Raw genomic sequence first — 18,101 nt, 5'->3', positions numbered from 1 at the left:
TTGATTGGGGCAGACTGATTTTGTATCACATGCTAGAGGGACCACATTGTATGGAATGCCTGAAGTCAGAAACAATCTGTATTGCAGGTGTCTCCTCTCTTATCAACTGAATTTGCTGCAGGGGCTGGAATTCCCTGTTACAATTTTCTTCTTATGTGTGGTCTTTCAGGATATAATCTTTCCAATACATCAGAGAGTGCCAGGATCATGATTTTGTTGTTTCATTGTAAATCTCCTTTATTTCCTACACTTCTGTAGATGCCAACCCCACAAGGAAAAGTTATTTTTGTAGCAGTGAAAGCTCAAGGAGCATAGATGTGACAGACAAAAATAGGTACATCTTCCAGATTTGATTCACCATCAAGAGATGGTAGCCCAAATATTTGTCTCAATCCCAGTAGAGCCTGTGTTTAGGAAAACTAGACCCAATCTTCTGTGGCGTCTTTGTTTTTAGCTAATCCCCCAGTTGCTTTCCTGCTTTTCCCATGCCTGCCTCTATGCTATGCTATTTGAATTACCTGGCTTCCCTTCTGGAATTTTTCCTCAATTCATCAAGTTGGCATTTGCTTAATCTGTGGTAGATCTACTAGATTACGTATATGGGGAAGAATTCTTAGGTTATCTGAAAAAGTTACTCAGACAACAAGAATGTATTAAACACTAAGAACTTTCACAGGCAGGTTACAATGTGTTATTATGAGCAAACTCTGAAATGAGAAGGAACCAAATCTGATTCTGGAGGGGTACAGTTTAATAGTATAGAAATGGTTATCATCTATATAATCTTAGAGGATCTTCATCACAACTCTCACTCTTGCAGATAAGTCTCAAGAATTGGAGCAATGTTATATTTCCTTCTCAGATTTCTAGGGCTGTCTCTGAGGAGGCAAGGTTGTTTTTTCTTATGCCATTAGCTTGAACCCTTACTGTTGTGCTTCCCCACAAGATTATCAGTTCAGATCCATTTAGTTAGCTACAATAAATCACTTAGTGATTCTGACTGGGTCCATGACAAATTACATGATATAGTAAAATACTATTTTAAAAAAAATAGTATTTTATTTTTTCCGATAACATGTAAAGATAGTTTTCAACATTCATTTTTGTAAGATTTTGAGTTCTAAATTTTTCTCCCACCTTCCTTTCCCTTCCCCCTCCCAAAGCCAGCAAGCAATCTGATATAAGTTATACATTACAACCATGTTAAACATTTCCCCACATTAGTCATGTTGTGAGAGAAGAATCAGAACAAAAGGGAAAAAAAACCACAAGAAAGAAGAAAGAACAACAAGACAATGATAGTGAAAATAGTATGCTTTGATCTACATTCAGGTTCTATAGTTATTTTTCTGGATATGGAGAGCATTTTCTATCATGAAACTTTTGGAATTATCTTGTATCACTGAGAAGAGCTGAGAAGAGCTTAGTCTATCACAGTTGATTATCACACAATGTTGCTGTTACTGTGTACAATATTCTCCTGGTTCTGCTTACTTCACTTAGTATCTGTTCATGTAAGTCTTTCCAGGTTTTTCTGAAATCTACTTGCTTATAATTTCTTACAGCACAATAGTATCCCATCACATTCATATACCACAACTTGTTCAGCTATTCTCCAATTGAAGGGAATCTTCTCAATTTCCAATTCACTGCTACCCCAAAAAGAGCAGCTGTAAATATTTTTGTACATGTGGGTCCTTTCCCCTTTTTTATGATCCCTTTGGGATACAGACCTAGTAGTGGTATTGCTGGGTCAAAGGGTATGCATGGTTCCAAATTGCTCTCCAGAATGGTTGGATTAGTTCACAGCTCTACCAACAGTGCATTAATGTTCCAATTTTCCCACATGTTCAACATTTATCATTTTCCTTTTTTGTCATATTAGCCAATTGGATAGCTGTTAGGTATTGTCTCAAAGTAGTTTTAGTCTGAATTTCTCTAATCAGTAGTGATTTTTTCATATGGCTGTAGATAATTTTAATTTTATCATCTGAAAACTGCCTATTCATATCTTTTGACCATTTCTCAATTGGGGAATGACTTGTATTCTTATATATTTGATTTGGTTCTTTATATATTTTAGAAATGAGTTCTTTATCAGAAACACTGGCTGTAAAAATTTTTTCTCAGTCATGATATAGTTTCAAATGTGTCCTCACGACAGTGAGACAATCCTTTTAATCCTCCCTAAATTGATTCATAATTCCACTCACCACCCTAGCTAAGCCTTCCTTGAGGCAGTTCTTTTTCATGGGTTTAACTGAACCACCAACCTTTAGAATGATTCTACTTCTAAACTAGCATGATAATTAATTTATGGACAACCCTTGAGATATGGACATATTTCCTTAGTTTATCTAGCCACAATTCCTGTGCAACTCCACTGTAATTCTAGGTACTTTTCACACTTAGTCAAAAGCTTATGATGGAGAGTGCTAACTCAAAAGCTTATGATGGAGAATTCTCCATTGAGTTATTTTAAGTGGAGTAGGATTTCTTGGTTAAGTAAATTAATCAATCTCACCTTTGTACTATGTTATTTCCTTAAATATTTTAATTAATCATCAAATAAGCATCAATTAAACACTTTTTATGTACCAGGCACTATATGAAGATGTTGTGGAGATAAAGACAAAAATGAAGCAATTTTTATCCTCATGAGACTCATTCTATAATGGGAAATAGCATGTATATCTATGAGTATATAAAAAACAAAAACAATGCAGACTCTAGAACATAAGGTACAAACATCTGAGGGGATCAGGAGAGAGGACTGCTGTAGAGGTTGGTATTTGTTGTTGTTGCTTTTTCTTAATTTTTGAAGAGGACCTATGACATCATGCAGTGATATAGTGACTTGCTCATGAATTGGATTTAAGTGAGGCAGAGTCGCACAAAGTTATCAGTCTCACTCTCTCTTCTAGAATCAATAGTCTAGTGGCAGGACAAAAGTCAGGATGACTGGTGTTGACCCAGGGTGCAATGAATGATCTTGGCATCTTTGATGTCAAAGCCCTAAGCACTCCACAGTGCCTACTTCAGCTACTGATGGCTGTTAGAACAAATTGTTCTCATCTGCCTGTTCTGCCAGGGTGACATCTTCACATGTTTGAGGTAGACACTCCCCCCCCCCCCAACTCACCTATGGGTGTGAGGCCTGTTGGTTACCCTCAACCTGATTTAGCCCAGTTGCTGAGATAGTTTTACCAGGCTGTGGTTGCTTTGCATACTACAGCTTCTTTGAGCCTTAAGGAAGTTAAGGACTCCAAGAGGTAGAAGTGAGTAGGGAGAGCATTCGAGGCATGGGGTATAGCAAATGCAAAGCTAAGAAAACAGGCAATAGAGGTGTAGTGAGTGAGAATGATGAATTGAGGATGATATTGAGGCTATAAGCTTAGGTGATAGGGAGAAAGAATGGTGATAAGAAAGTTCAGAAGAGGGGTGAATTGGGGCAGCTAGATGGCACAGTGGTTAAAGCGCTGGCCCTGGATTCAGGAGTACCTGAGTTCAAATCTAGCCTCAGACACTTGACACTTACTAGCTGTGTGACCCTGGGCAAGTCACTTAACCCCCATTGCCCCGCAAAAAAAAAAAAAAAAGAAGAGGGGTGAATTTTAGGAAAGGATAATCAGTTTTGACATGATAATTTTGAGATGTGTATAGGACATCCACTATGAAATATCCAATAGGCAGTAGGTGATAGGAATCAGAGGTCAGGAGAGAGAATATGTTATCTATCTATCTATCCCTCCATCCATCCCTCCATCCCTCCATCTCTCCATCCATCCATCCATCCATTCATCCATCTATCCATCTATCTATCCATTTATCTATCTATCTATCATTATATCCTTTCAATGACTGATAAGAAGTAAACATATCAATGAATGCTCTTTGAGCTATAGCTTTGGGTGGTTTCTTGAATTTGGGGTAGATTATATAGATATAGATACATGTATAGATGTATACATATGTACGCATGTTTTATCTGCATAGAGAGGATTATTGAGCTTATTGAAGCTGAGAAGTTTATCAAATGAGAGAGTATATAGAGAAAATAGAAGAAACAGGATAGGGCCTTGGGGTATACCACAGTTGGTATGACATCAAGGATGACTGAAAAAGAGACTGAAAAGGGTCAATCAGATGGGTGGGAGGAGAACCAAGTGATAGCAGTGTCAAAAATCCACAGAGGAGAGTCTGTCTGGGAGCAATAGTTAAGTGCTCCCAAGAGATCAAAAGAATTAGGATTGAGAAAGACCATTAAATTTGGTCATTGAATTACTTGTAACTTCGGAGAGGGCAGTTTCAATATGGTGATAGGACATTTGAGCAGAACAGATGTGGGGATTGAGAAGAGAGTGAGTGAAGAAGAGGAGTCTTTGAGTATAGATGCCTTTTAACATTTATTAAGTGCCTACCATGTACTTGGTACTGTGCTAAGTTCTGGGTTACAAAGAAGCAAAAGACAGTCCCTGCCCTCAAGGATCTAAGGAATAAGATGATGTAGTAAAGGTTTTTTCAGGGCAGGCAGAGACTTGGGAATGTTTTTAGGCATCAAGTAAGGAACCAAAATATAGGGAGATACCAAAGATTATTAGAAAAAGAGGGAGAAAGGATAATAATTAGGACAATTTTCTGGAGAAGACAGAGGGGATGAGATCAAGGGTTCATATAGAGGGGTTCATCCTGGTGAGAAGAAGGGTCATCTACTATTCAGACTGGAATGAAGGAAGAATCAATGGTGAATGATGTCAAGAGGTTGTGAGAGGAGGAAGAGCTTGAAGAGAGGAAAAGAAAGAGCTGGTCTTGATTGTCTTAGTAAAGTATGAAGTGAAGTTTCCACCTAAGAAGATGAGTGAGGGGTACAGTGCTTGAGGAGACAAGAAAAGGTTTGGAATAGTTATTGTGTCGAGTGGAATAGTAAAACAATTAGGGAGGAGCAAAACGATTGTCTTGCTGTCATGAGGTCATAGTTGAGACTATGTTATGGAAATTTGTCATGGACCCAGTCAGCATCATTGTGTGATTTCCTCTATATAAATTCAGCAATATTTGAGTAGTATCAGAGGAGGCAAATGGTGGTAGTAATCAAGGGTTGGGGTCTGGTAAAGTGTGAGAGGTGATAAGCTAAGGGTGCAAGGGATGAGAATAAAGTGTCAAGTTGAACTGATTCATTAGGAGTTCAAGATTGGAAAGAGACAATAATAACCAGAGCAGAGGTGGTAGTTTGGGGAAGTTCTGAGGGGTGGAGGTTACAGTGAAGATAATGATGATGATGATGGCAATGATAACAACAAAATTATAAAAATAACTAGCATTTACTACGTACCAGATACTGTGTTAAGCATTGTACAAAATATCTAGTTTTATCCTCACAACAACCATGGGAGGTAGGTGCTAATGTTATCCTCATTGTACAGATGGGGAAACTGAGGCAAACAGAGGTTAAGTGACTTGCCTAGGGTTACACAGCTAGTAAGTGTCTGAAGTGAGATTTCAACTCAGGGCTTCTTGACTCAAGCCCAGAGCTCTATCCACTGTATCACATAGATGCCAACCAAGGTGAAAACAGGGTTTGGGAGTAAATTATAATTAGGGAATTAAATCCTCTTGATGACTGGTAAGAAATAAACACATCAGTGGGGGCTCTTGAGCTATTTAAGGATTGTAGGATAAATACTTGACATACAAGTAGATTTCTTGAGTTTTATTCTTTAACCACCAGGAGGCTGTGATTTGAGGTATTGATAGATTTGAGAAGATATAGAAGGCTACAAGAAAAGACGCTTACAAAGGACAGAGTGCCAGAACCTGAATGGACTTGAAGTGACAGGAAAGCTTTGCAGCACAGTTGTTTTTTTTCCTCCTGGAAGCTAGCTGATTGAAAGAGAGACCTTGCTTTGCTGATTGGCTAGAGAAAGTTTGCGTCAGCTGCATCCTGATTGGAGGAGAGCAGAATCCTGAATCTGGAGTAGACAGGTGTTGGAGCTTATTACTCTCTGGCGCCATTTATAGTCTGAGACCCTGAAAACCTCTCAGGAATGCCTCCTTACTCTTTACTAACCTCTTTGGTTTGAAAGGGAGAGAGAGAGAGAGAGAGAGAGAGAGAGAGAGAGAGAGAGAGAGAGAGAGAGCAGAGATAGGCTTTGTATCCTTTTTGCTTGGACTCAATGGGACAGAGAGCAATCCTCTGATATATACAGATCTGAGGAGCTTGGCAGTTCCTTGACTTAAGGCAACCAACTGCTTGTCTCTGAAAGCAGAATATTTTTTTCTCAGCTCTCTGGTGAGGCAAAAAAAGGTAGTCAGTCATTGTTATATCATTTTGAGAGCAAAAGAGGAATTATTTTTTCCCAAGAGAGGGGTAAAAATCAAAAAAGGAGTAGCTAGCAGAGAAGAAGCTTTGTGTGATTCAGATCATCACTGAAATAAATAAGGATATCAAGGCTTATGGTTCAGAGTTGAGTTACTCCAATCATGTGCCTCCCTGCTAAGTGTTTATAAGTATGTGTCCATTAACCCCTATGGATACAGCATGCATTGATGGGAAACTATGACCAAGATTTGTGGGTGGACTGTGATATTTGATTATTTCTGCTTTTGATTTAAATTGAGTGAAAGTTAAGAATATTTTTTTACTTTTATCTAATGAATAAATATTATGAATATTCTTGCTTTTTTGCATCATTAAGTAAGTGTTTCATATTTAAGTTAATGGTCTTATGGGAACTGATTTTGGGTAAATGGGAAGCATACCAGTAGGGGCTCAGGAATGACCATGTTGAGTAATAGGAGAATATCTCTTTCACACCAAGATTATCCTCAGCACCCTGAAAGAGTTGTGAGTAGTAACAGTGTGATTGTAACTGTATGATTATAGCTAGATGGCTGCCCCTCACCCTGCAACCCTGATGGGGAAAACCCAGATGTGGGTGACATGTTGGTTACCATGCTCTGGGCAATTGTGTTCATGTGGATAAATCTGAAGTCATGTCAAGACTATATAAATTCAATTCCCTTCTCACCCACAACCTTACTTGAGATTTGGGTTTGGCTCTCTAATTTCAGGGTCTCCATTGTGATGGCTTAATCAGGAACTAGAGTCTTCAAAGTGGGTGCTTCCCCTTCCACCACCCCCTTGTTTCCTGCTGGGAATGTTGTCTGTTGTTTCTCATACTGCCGGCCTTGGCTGTGTTTAGCTTTTGTTTCCTGGGCTTAGATCATTGGTGGTTTTATTATAAGGGTCACCACTTCAGTTATTAACAATCACACCACCTAAGTGGTGGCCTTTTCTCTCCCCTCCTCCACCACACAAACAAATACACTGTACACAGTCTTCATCACCTTCTCCCTCACTTTAGGAGCATCACAGAAGCAGGTACCTCATACAAGTACTACAAATAATGGCCCACCATCCAAAGCTTCCCTAAAGTTAGGATAGTTAGAGTGAGAGCTGGAAAGGATCATCTAATTGAAACCTCCTATTTGACACAGGAATAAACTGAGTCCCAGAGAAGATACATTTTTTGTATTCCCAAGTACATAGCACAGTGCTTGGCTTACAGGAGGCACTTAAGTGCTATTCATTCATTCATTCATTCATTCATTCATTCATTCATTCATTCATGTAACAACAAACTCATATTTGTAGAATGTTCTAAGGTTTTCAAAGTACTTCTCCATCCCTCCAAAAATCTCTGTGAGGTAGGTAGGGTAAATGTTATTATACCTATTATATAGATGAGGAAATTTAAGTTCAGGAAAATTCAGTGATTTTCCCAGGCTGAACAGTATTTGGTTGGGAGGGTCTGGACCCAGGGGATTTGATTCCAATTCCATGCTCATTCCAATGGAAGATGCCTCTTCTTTCCTTTTCCCTTCTATGCCAACCAATAAATTTCCATTATAAAGGGCATTCTCAGAACTTTCACTTGAGCAGTTGCAGATGTCTTGGAACATGGCTGGCTATACACACATTTTTAGAAGCCTTTTCTGGGGAAAAGCTATCATACACTAGCCACACCCTGAGCATTGTCCTGGACTCAAATCTACTTTCTGGGAAAAGCACATGGGGCAGAAGGCATATCCCAGGGGGCCCCCATGGCCAAGAATCAAGGGAGAAGTTCATAAACTGACCTTAAACTTATACATTGGGCTTATGTAGTGATTTCCAGATAGAAGCTTGGGCACTTGAGATAAGGGCTGGGGAAAGAGGAAGCAGCTGACATGAAGGCTTAGTTTCCAGGGGTTCTCTGCATCCTCTCTTTTCCTTCTTGAGAAGTCTCAGGCTTTTCTGAAGAAAGACAATTGTCCTAATGTTTTCATTCACCTCTGCCCAGAGCATGGGTCTGAGATGCCTAGGGCAAGCCAATCCCATAAGGCAAATGCCTAGTAGCCTGGGGTTACCTGGGATTTTCCAGAGGAGGCTGGGTGGTTGAGTGGTAGGGGGAAGCAATGCTTGTACTACCAAGTACCAACTTTGTTGTAGCCATAATTCTAACCCTGCCTTGCCTTCCTCTGCATCTCCTCCTCTCCCTGCCTCCTGTCCAGAAGCTCAGTCAAGTGTTCTGGTATCTTGGAAAATTGTCTGACATGCTTGATGGAGGTTTTCTACTTTGGAGATCACATCTCCTTGGAAAAGATAACCTATGAGAAGACAGAATGGAAATGGAAGAACCTTCACTTTTGGATTCTAGTCCAAAAATCAATCTGTCAATCATCTGGATGTACTTCTTGACCATTAATTACTCCTTTTTATTTATTAAGGTGTTGTGTTCCTGGAAAGCCCCTGTAAAAATACAAATGTTATAGATAATACTTCTTTTACGGTATCATAATGTTCTTTCTTTTTCTGTCCTTTTTATATTCTTCTGGGTCCTGGTACTTCCCTCCTTTCTTGTAGCAGGAAAATGATGGGAAGGAGGTAGAGATGGGTATCTTTCAAAAGTCTCAGGGCAGGGGCAGCTAGGTGGCACAGTGGATAAAGCACTGGCCCTGGATTCAGGAGGACCTGAGTTCAAATGTGACTTCAGACATTTGACACTTACTAGCTGTGTGACCCTGGGCAAGTCACTTAACCCTCATTGCCCTGCAAAAAAAAAAGTCTCAGGGCAGCACCACATGTTTACACAACAAAATCTCAGAGTTGGAGAAACCTCAGAGGTTATCTAAATAAATGCCTGGTATTCATGTGTCTTAGCTCAAAAAATCTAGTGACACAGGAGCTGCATGGGGTAGAGCGTTCCATTTTCTGTTCACCTCTCACTGTTAGGAAATTTAGAGTGGTTTACAAATAGTACAGCAAGCCCTTATTAGCCCTTATTGGTGGAGATGGATGTACAAGGAGAGAAAAATGTTGATTTGATTCTAGTTCTGGGCACTAAGTCTTTCCTCTTTCCTTACAAACTCAGTAAGCTTTCCCTGCCCTTTGACCTTCCCATTCCTCTGGAGGCAGTGATTTAATGGTCTGAGTTCTAGACTTAAAGCTATTAGAGCTGGATTAAAATCTCATTTCTACTGCTTACCAGCTATGAGGCTTTTTGTGCAAGTCACTGAACCTGTTTCCTCATTTTTTAAGTGATATCATAGAATGTAAGCTCCTTGAGGGCAGAAAAAAATTCATTTTTATTGTTACATTTCCATGCCACGCACAGTTTCTGGCACATGGGGGAGTTTAATAAATGCTTATTGAATTTTTTTTTTTTTGTGGGGCAATGGGGGTTAAGTGACTTGCCCAGGGTCATACAGCTAGTAAGTGCTAAGTGTGTGAGGCCAGATTTGAACTCAGGTCCTCCTGAATCCAGGGCCGGTGCTTTATTCACTGTGCCATCTAGCTGCCATCGCTTATTGAATTTAATGAAATGGTTGAATCAATCAGGGAAATTGGATCCCATGATTTCTAAATTGTTTTTTTTCTTCAGAACTAAATACGATGAATTCGCGAATTAGTCTCAGCTTCTCTGGGACACTAGCTGGACCTCATAACTCAACTGGGCTTCTTGTCAATAAATGTGGCGCCATCATGTCCCCTATACTGATCAACGTGTCCAGACGGGGATACTCCCATCTGTTTCCTTTATTTCCTTCCCCCATTCCTGTTCCTAACAACCTTCCAAGCTGCACTAGTGTGCTGGGGATGACCACATCCTGCCTAGTTAACAGCCCGCTTCAATCTTCACTACCAAGCTTTACTTCAATCTCCCTATTAATGCTTTCTTTCCTCTAGGAGCACTTGAGGCCGCACCATTTGAACTGGATATACTCACAGAGCTGGTCTAAGCTATCCCTAGTACAATTCCCTGGAGGCCTGGAGAAAAAAGTTAAATGACTTAACTAAGGTCACCCAGTAGCAAGGATTCAAAACCCAGGCCTTTTTGTTCCATGCTGCAGATGAGATATGGGATAGGAGGGAAAGGAAAGAGTGGGAAAAGGAGAGAAGCATGACCTCTGTGGGATTCTGGGAATGAAGAACAACAAGAACAGGCCTTGGTTGGCCACTCCAGTGAACAAGTAAGAAGAAGAAATTATGTAGGCGAGTTCTACACCTTCTTATAATATCATAGACTGTTGGAGCTGGACATGACGTTTGACATTATAGACCCTGCTGTTTGCATTTTAAAGCTGAAGAAATGAGGCACACAGAGGGAAAGTAATACCATGTTAAACCTACCTAGTCCACCATGTTGATATCATTATTATTCTATTTCTTTTTTTTTTCTGTGTTTTTTTTTTTTTTTTGTGAGGCAATTGGGCTTAAGTGACTTGCCCAGGGTCACACAGCTAGTAAGTGTCAAGTGTCTGAGACCAGATTTGAACTCAGATCCTCTTGACTCCAGGGCTGGTGCTCTATCCACTGTACCACCTAGATGCCCTGATATCTTTATTATTCTAGAACATCCTTTCCTTCCCTTCCCTGGAATGGAAAGTGATGGTAGCCGGGCACATAAATTTAAAAAGTCTAAGGACAAAAATAATAAGTCATATTTATATAATTTATATATTTATTTTTATAAATGTATACACATATACACATATATGTATGTGTGTATCTATATCTATCTATCTATCTATCTATCTATCTATTTATCTATCTATCTAAAGGCTTACAAAGCATTTTCCTTACAAAGATCCTGTGAACTAGGGAGTTCAAGTATTATAATCCCCTTTTAAAAATGAGGAAACAGGCTCCAGGAGATTAAATACATTTCTCACGTTCACAAATCCAGTGTCAGAGCCAGGATTTAAGTCTAAATTTTCTGATTCTAAAATCAGTTTTCTTTCCATAATACTAAGAGGCTTTCTGAGGACCAGCCTTAAGAGTAGGTGGAGTAGGTTTTTGCTAATATAGTGTGATACAGAGAGGGGTGGTGGGGTGGTATAAGGGAGGGACTTTTCAAAATTCATCAACCATTTCAGCAAATATTTCTGAGGCACCTCCTGTGTGCAAGGCATTGTAGATGGGGCTGGAGAGACAAAGACCAAAATAAAAAATAGTCCCTACATTCAAGGAGCTGATATACTATTGAATGATAATGTAAACAGAGAAGTAAATTTAAGAAAAGACTGAATCAGGAGAGATCACTAAAAACCAGGAGGAAGAGGAAAGACTTTATGAGACTGGTGGCACCTGGGATGATCCTTGAAGGAAGTTAGGAATTCTAAGAGGTGGAGGAGAGGCAAGATTTTTTAGGCTTGAAAATACAATCTGGGCAAAAAAAAAAAAAAGGCATCAGAAGTGAGAGATGGACTGACTGGGATATGCAGGAGTCAGCTCCCAACTGCAGGAGAGCTGATTGGCAAATTGTCTGTGAGTGTTTATGCCTTAGAAATGATCAAATAGCTACAAATAGAGCCTGACTTATTGTTTTGTTGGTTCTAGACCAGGAGTCTGCTAGAAACAAATCTAGCCCAGCAGCCTGTTTTTGTCTGACCTAAGAATGAATTTTATTTTTGAAAAAGCAATACAATGTCATTTATAAATGTAAAATCCATTCTTAGGAGTAGTACAAAAATGGGGCGCTAGATGGATTTGGCCCAAGGGCCGTAATTTGCTGGCCCATGGTTTAGACTAAAGAAAGTGATGGAGAATTGATAAATAGAAGTATACACACACACACACACACACACACATACACACACTTAAATATATATATATATATGTATAATGATTTTTTTTTTTTTAGTGAGGCAATTGGGGTTAAGTGACTTGCCCAGGGTCACACAGCTAGTAAGTGTTAAGTGTCTGAAGCCGGATTTGAACTCAGGTACTCCTGAATCCAGGGCTGGTGCTTTATCCACTGCACCACCTAGCTGCCCCTGTATAATGATTTTAAACGTATATACATATTTTTGCCTAATGGTAGCCATCTCTAGGGCAGGGGGAGGGGAGAAAAAAGAAATTAACACAATAATTTTATTATATAAAATTTATTATATATTATATATAAAAGGAATAGCAAATTGTACATAATAGATTTGCGGTTTCATGTGCAATCATCTTTTTATTATTCTACTATGTTATGGAAATGCTTGTTTTATTTCATAAATTAAAAATAAAAAAAAAGAAAGTGGTGGAGAAAATATCAATAACAGATTAAACAAAAGTGTGTTGTGTGTTACATTTTCCCCCCCAGAGAGCTGGTTGTTTAACACTTACTAGTATACCATTGGGATGGAGCGCTAAGTTTGGAAATAGCAAATAGGCCAGTTTAGTTACAAGATGAAAATGTGAAGGAGAATAAAGTGACATAAATCTGTAAAGATTGGAGGCTAGAACCAGATTGAGAAGGTCTTTAAACTGAGACCTATACATAAAAACATTTTTAAAAATCAAAGGAGAGATTAATAAAATTGAAAGAAAACCATTGAATTAATAAATAAAACATTTTGAAAACCAAATGCTAAATAAATGTTAGCAATTGTAATTATTGTATTTTACCCTTAAAGGTTGTAAAAAAACTGTTGAGATTCTCAAACAGAAGAGTGGCATGGTCAGATCTGTACTTTATGATTATTCTGGTAGCAGTCTGGAAGATGGATTGGAGGAAGGAGAAGGTATGAATGGGGAGACCAGTTAGGAGGCTTTCATTTCAATTCAACCCAATTTAAGAAGCATTCATTGAGGGGCAGCTAGGTGGCACAGTGGATAGAGCACCGGCCCTGGAGTCAGGAGTACCTGAGTTCAAATCCGGCCTCAGACACTTAACACTTACTAGCTGTGTGACCCTGGGCAAGTCACTTAACCCCAATGGCCTCACTAAAAAAAAAACAAAAAAACCCCACCCCAACAACAAGAAGCATTCATTGAGCACCTGCTATATGCTAGGCATTGTGTCAGGCACTGGGATTAGAAAGACAAAAATCAAGAGAAGTCAAAAGAGTTCTGGTCTGGCCCCCCCCCCCAAACTGTGGTGTAGTTTATAGAGAGCTAACCTCAGACCAGGAAGGCCTGGGTTCCAGCCTCATTTATGACATTGTTGACATTCTTGTCCCTCGGCAAGTCACTTACTTCTCAGTGTTCTAGACAACTCTCTAAATTACATTGGTAGAAGGAATTTCCCAATCTGGGAGCTCCCTGTGCTAATGAAATCACAGGCTCAGTTCTTATTCCTGGCCTCAAGGAATTCTACCAGAGGGAAATAACATGCATACAAAAAAACCCATTAAAAACTTATTTGTCCCCCAACTAATCACAGGTCCAGTTTTTATTCCTGGCCTCAGTGAATTCTATGGGAGGAAACCAACATGGAAACAAATAAAAATAAAACAGTAAATATAAAATAATTTGGGTAGGAGGAGGGGGTGAAAGGCACTAATTAGTGGAAGCCTCCTATTGGGAATGGAAACTGAGTCATGCTTTGGAGGAAGCCAGAGATGCTAGGAGGCAGTGGAAGTTAGAAGAGAAAGCATTCCAGGTGTGAGCACAATCTGAGGATGCTTCAAACAGCCAGGTGGGGAACGTGATAGAAGGTCAATTAGGGAGGAATGAAAGTATGATTAGGCAATGGTGAGGGCCTTGTTGGGATGAGATATTTTTTTTGGAGGGGAACTAGGCAACAGGTGTTGGGGAGCAGAGAGAAGTGACTAGAGGTCTCAGGGAGGACAAATGGGTTTTGGAGTTTTCGATGGAAGGTTGTGATTAAGGACAAGAAATTCAGAGTTCTCTGTCATGGCAGTAGAATAGTTATGGGTAATGGTGAGACCATCTCTGTGTGTTGTTTACTTGTAGTGAAGCTGCAGGTTACAAGAGGCTGATGAACTGGAAAGTCTTGCTGTTTGAGGGGATGTTGATGTATACATTGAAATCCCTGAGAATGAGGACAGGGCTCATGAAGGGGGAAGGCTGTGAATCAGGTACTGAAGCCCTTGAGAAATGAGGGAGACTTGTAGAATTACATTCAGTGATAGGTAATATCTGTTAACTGTGCATGTTTCCTATCCCCTAGTAGACCATGAGTTCCAAGAGGGCAAAGACTCTTCTTAATTAAGCTGTGTTTTTATATTACCCAGCAGTGTTTTGCATTGAATAAATTGACTTGAATAGCACAAGGTTGTCATTGTGCCTATCAAGGTATTTGAAATTCTACCATTAGCAACAGTTGAAGTGTGGTAATATAGCTAGCATTTCCATAGTGCTTCCTATGGGTCAGGCACTGTGCTAAGTGCTTTACAATTATTATCTCGTTTGATCTTCACAATAACCCTGGGAGGTAGGTGCTATTATCCTAACCCATATTAGAGATGAGGACAGTTGTATTTGGAAGTATCTAATTTGGAGTTCGGCAACTTAAATTCTGGTCCCGGTAAGGAATGATTTAGGGGCTAAGTGACTGGGCCTGGAACCAGGAAGACTTCTCTTTCTTTCTTTCTTTTTTTGTTTTTGTTTTTGTTTTTTTGCAGGGCAATGAGGGTTAAGTGACTTGCCCAGGGTCACACAGCTAGTAAGTGTCAAGTGTCTGAGGTCGGATTTGAAGTCAGGTCCTCCTGAATCCAGGGTTGATGCTTTATCCTCTGTACCACCTAGCTGGCCAAGACTCCTCTTTTTGAGTTCAAATCTGGCTTTAGATACTTCCTAGCTGTGTGACCCTAGGCAAGTCATTTAACCCTGTATGCCTCAGTTTCCTCATATGTAAAATGAGTTGGAGAAGGAAATGGTGAACCATTCCAATACCTTTGCCAAGAAAATCCCAGACATGATATTAATAGTTGGACAGAACTACTGAACGACTGAAACAAATGAACAACAAAAGGTATGAGTTGCCTCTGACTAGCTGTATGACCTCAGGTAAATCAGTTTACCCTTCTTGGCCTCATTTCCTCATCTATAAAATGAAAGAATCGGACTTGAAGATGATGTTTAGAAGTCTCTTCAAGCTTTGAACTCCATGAAGGCTCCAGGCCTTATTGGCTAGCCCCTTGTGCTTGGGGATCTGTTTCACAGATGCTCAGCCACCAAGGGAATAGGACATAGGTTTGAGAGTAAGGAAGTGGTCAGAAGGGAAGGAGTAGACGAATGGGGCTAAAAGGGAAGATGGACAATACTGAAGAAAAATGGCTAATTTCATCCAGCTGGACTCTCCCTACTTAACACAACTTGTAAGAAGCAAAATCAAGATTTGAATGCAGGTCTCTGACTTCAAATCTAACACTCTTTTCACTGAACCATATGACTTCTCATAATTTTGCTGTGTTCTATCCCTGGAAAAGCCTCACAAATTATCCATAAGTTTCTTGTGATTGGGACGTGCAGTTGAGGGGTGGAGGAGGTGTGTGTGGGGGAGAGGTCAGCGAGCCACTTCCCTCAGAACACAGCTGCCAAATTGGCTCTGGTCTCTGTGTTTTCTTTCCTACTGGACCCATAGCCCTACAATGGCCAGTAGCCAGGTGAAGTAGTGGCATTGATCTGCTGCCTGGTTCTGCCTGGCTATTGCCTGCTTTCTTACTTTCTCTTCCTTAGAGTTCTTTCAGGAGGCAGAAAGGATGGAGAGGCCAAGTTCAGCTCATTAAGAGGCTTGCCAATGAGGGTTCCCACCAAATTCTTCAAAGTCTTATCAGCACTGTGGGGTGTCTAATACCGTTTCCTTCCATTGTTTGTTTTTTTTTTTCTTCTGGCAATTAAGAGGAGGCCAATCCCCCTAGAAGCAGGTTGGCCCCATTGTGGATGGGGGTGGGGGATGCTCTGACTGACGTCAACACTTTGACTTCATGCATAAAGACCGAGGCTCTTAGGCTGCTTAATAACTGGACATTTCAGAGTCAAAAGAGTTCTGATCTAGCCACCCCCCCAAACTGGGAAGTATGGATCCCTGAGGACATCTTTACAATCATCTTGGAGGCTGTTTTCTAGAGGGCCTTGGAGACCCACCAGGGTAAGGTATGGTTTGTCTGGAGAAGATCTCACTGCTCAGCTTGAGCCTGGGGAGGGGAGGAGGCTTGACGGGGAAGGAGGGAGGAGGAGGAGGCAAGATGGGATAAGATTTAGAAATGATCTGATGGAGAGGAGTCTAGTTCTTGTTTCTCTGGGCTTCCTACAGGGTGCAATGGTGGAAATAACCCAAGCAACAAAGATAGTTCACATTTATATAGTGTTTTATGGTTTAAACTGTGTTTTGCCTCCATTATTTCATTTGATCCTGACAACACCCTTGTGAAACAGTTATTATAGGTAGTATTGTCCCCAATTTACAGACAGAGAAACTAAGGCTCAGGGAGAATAAGGTAGCTATCTAATGAACGTTATGTTAATGAAATGACTTGCCCAAGGTTTTATAGTAGAGCTGGGTATAGATTTTTGGAATCTTTTTTTTTTTTTCAGGGCAATGAGGGTTAAGTGACTTGCCCAGGGTCACACAGCTAGTAAGTATCAAATGTCCGAGGCCAGATTTGAACTCAGGTACTCCTGAATCCAAGGCCTAGTGCTTTATCCACTGCGTCACCTAGCTGCCCCCAGATTTTGGAATCTTCTAACTCTAAATCCAGTATTTCCAATCATAGGTTCATGGAACTAGAAAGGATTTTAGAGGTTATCTGTGCCACAGTCCTCATTTTACAGACAAGGTAACTGAGGCCTACTGAATGAAAGTGGCTTGTCAAAGGTTACACAGGCAAAAAATGGTAGAGTTAGGATTTGAATTCAGGTCCTGTGACTCAAAATCTAGCATTCTACCTCAGTCATTTCCAAAGTCATTTGCCTAAAGCTCAGATTGGATCATGTCACTCTCCTCTCCCACATCTCTTTCAATAAATTGGAGTGGCTTCCTCTCACCTCCAGAATCAAATATAAAATCCTCTTTCTTTCCTTTCTTTCCTTTCTTTCCTTTCTTTCTTTCTTTCTTTCTTTCTTTCTTTCTTTCTTTCCTTCTTTCCTTCTTTCCTTCTTTCCTTCTTTCCTTCTTTCCTTCTTTCCTTCTTTCCTTCTTTCCTTCTTTCCTTCTTTCCTTCTTTCTTTCCTTCTTTCCTTCCAGGGCAATGAGGGTTAAGTGACTTGCCCAGGGTCACACAGCCAGTAAGTGTCAAGTGTCTGAGGCTAGATTTGAACTCAGGTCCTCCTGAATCCAGGGCCGGTGCTCTATCCACTGTGCCACCTAGCTGACCCCATTTTGGCTTTCAAAGTCCTTTATAACCTAACCCCCTCCCACCTTTCCAGTCTTCTTGTACCCCTCTTAGACATTAGATGCATTGATGGCCTCCTTGTTGTTCCTTGAATAAGACATCCATCTCTGGATTCTGGGCATTTTCACTGGCTGTCTCCCATGCCCAGGATGCTTTCCCTCCTCATCTCCACCTCCTGGTTTCTCTGGTTTCCTTTAAGACCCAGACTAAATCCCACCCTCTCCAGAAAGCCTTCCCCAATCTCCCTTAATTCTAGTGCCTTCCCTCTGTCAATGATTTCCTGTTTATCCTGGATATTGCTTGTTTGCACAAAGATGCTTGGATGTCGTCTCCCCAATTGGATTGTGAACTCCTTGAAAGCAGAGACAATTTACCTTTCTTTGTATCACCAGCCCTTAGTGCAGTGTTTGGCACATAGTCAGTGCTTCACCAATGTTTATTGACTGACTGTACCATATAGGCTCCACTTCCTATAACACAGCTGCTTC

The 18,101-nt window shown here is 40.4% G+C and overlaps 1 protein-coding gene across 1 annotated transcript in view; it reads left to right on the top strand.

Moving 5' to 3' along the window:
• Positions 1–16,249: 16,249 nt before the first annotated feature.
• Positions 16,250–18,101, top strand: part of VWF (von Willebrand factor) — a 213,719-nt gene continuing 211,867 nt past the window's right edge. The window contains exon 1 of the mRNA XM_043968561.1: positions 16,250–16,370. The gene's annotated coding sequence lies outside the window, so the exon portion shown is untranslated. The remainder of the gene's footprint in view (positions 16,371–18,101) is intronic.

Source organism: Dromiciops gliroides, chromosome 5 (assembly GCF_019393635.1).
Source record: "Dromiciops gliroides isolate mDroGli1 chromosome 5, mDroGli1.pri, whole genome shotgun sequence".
Taxonomy (NCBI): Eukaryota; Metazoa; Chordata; class Mammalia; order Microbiotheria; family Microbiotheriidae; genus Dromiciops; species Dromiciops gliroides.
Note: the sequence above shows the minus strand (reverse complement) of the source record. Positions and strands in the feature narration are given on the sequence as shown.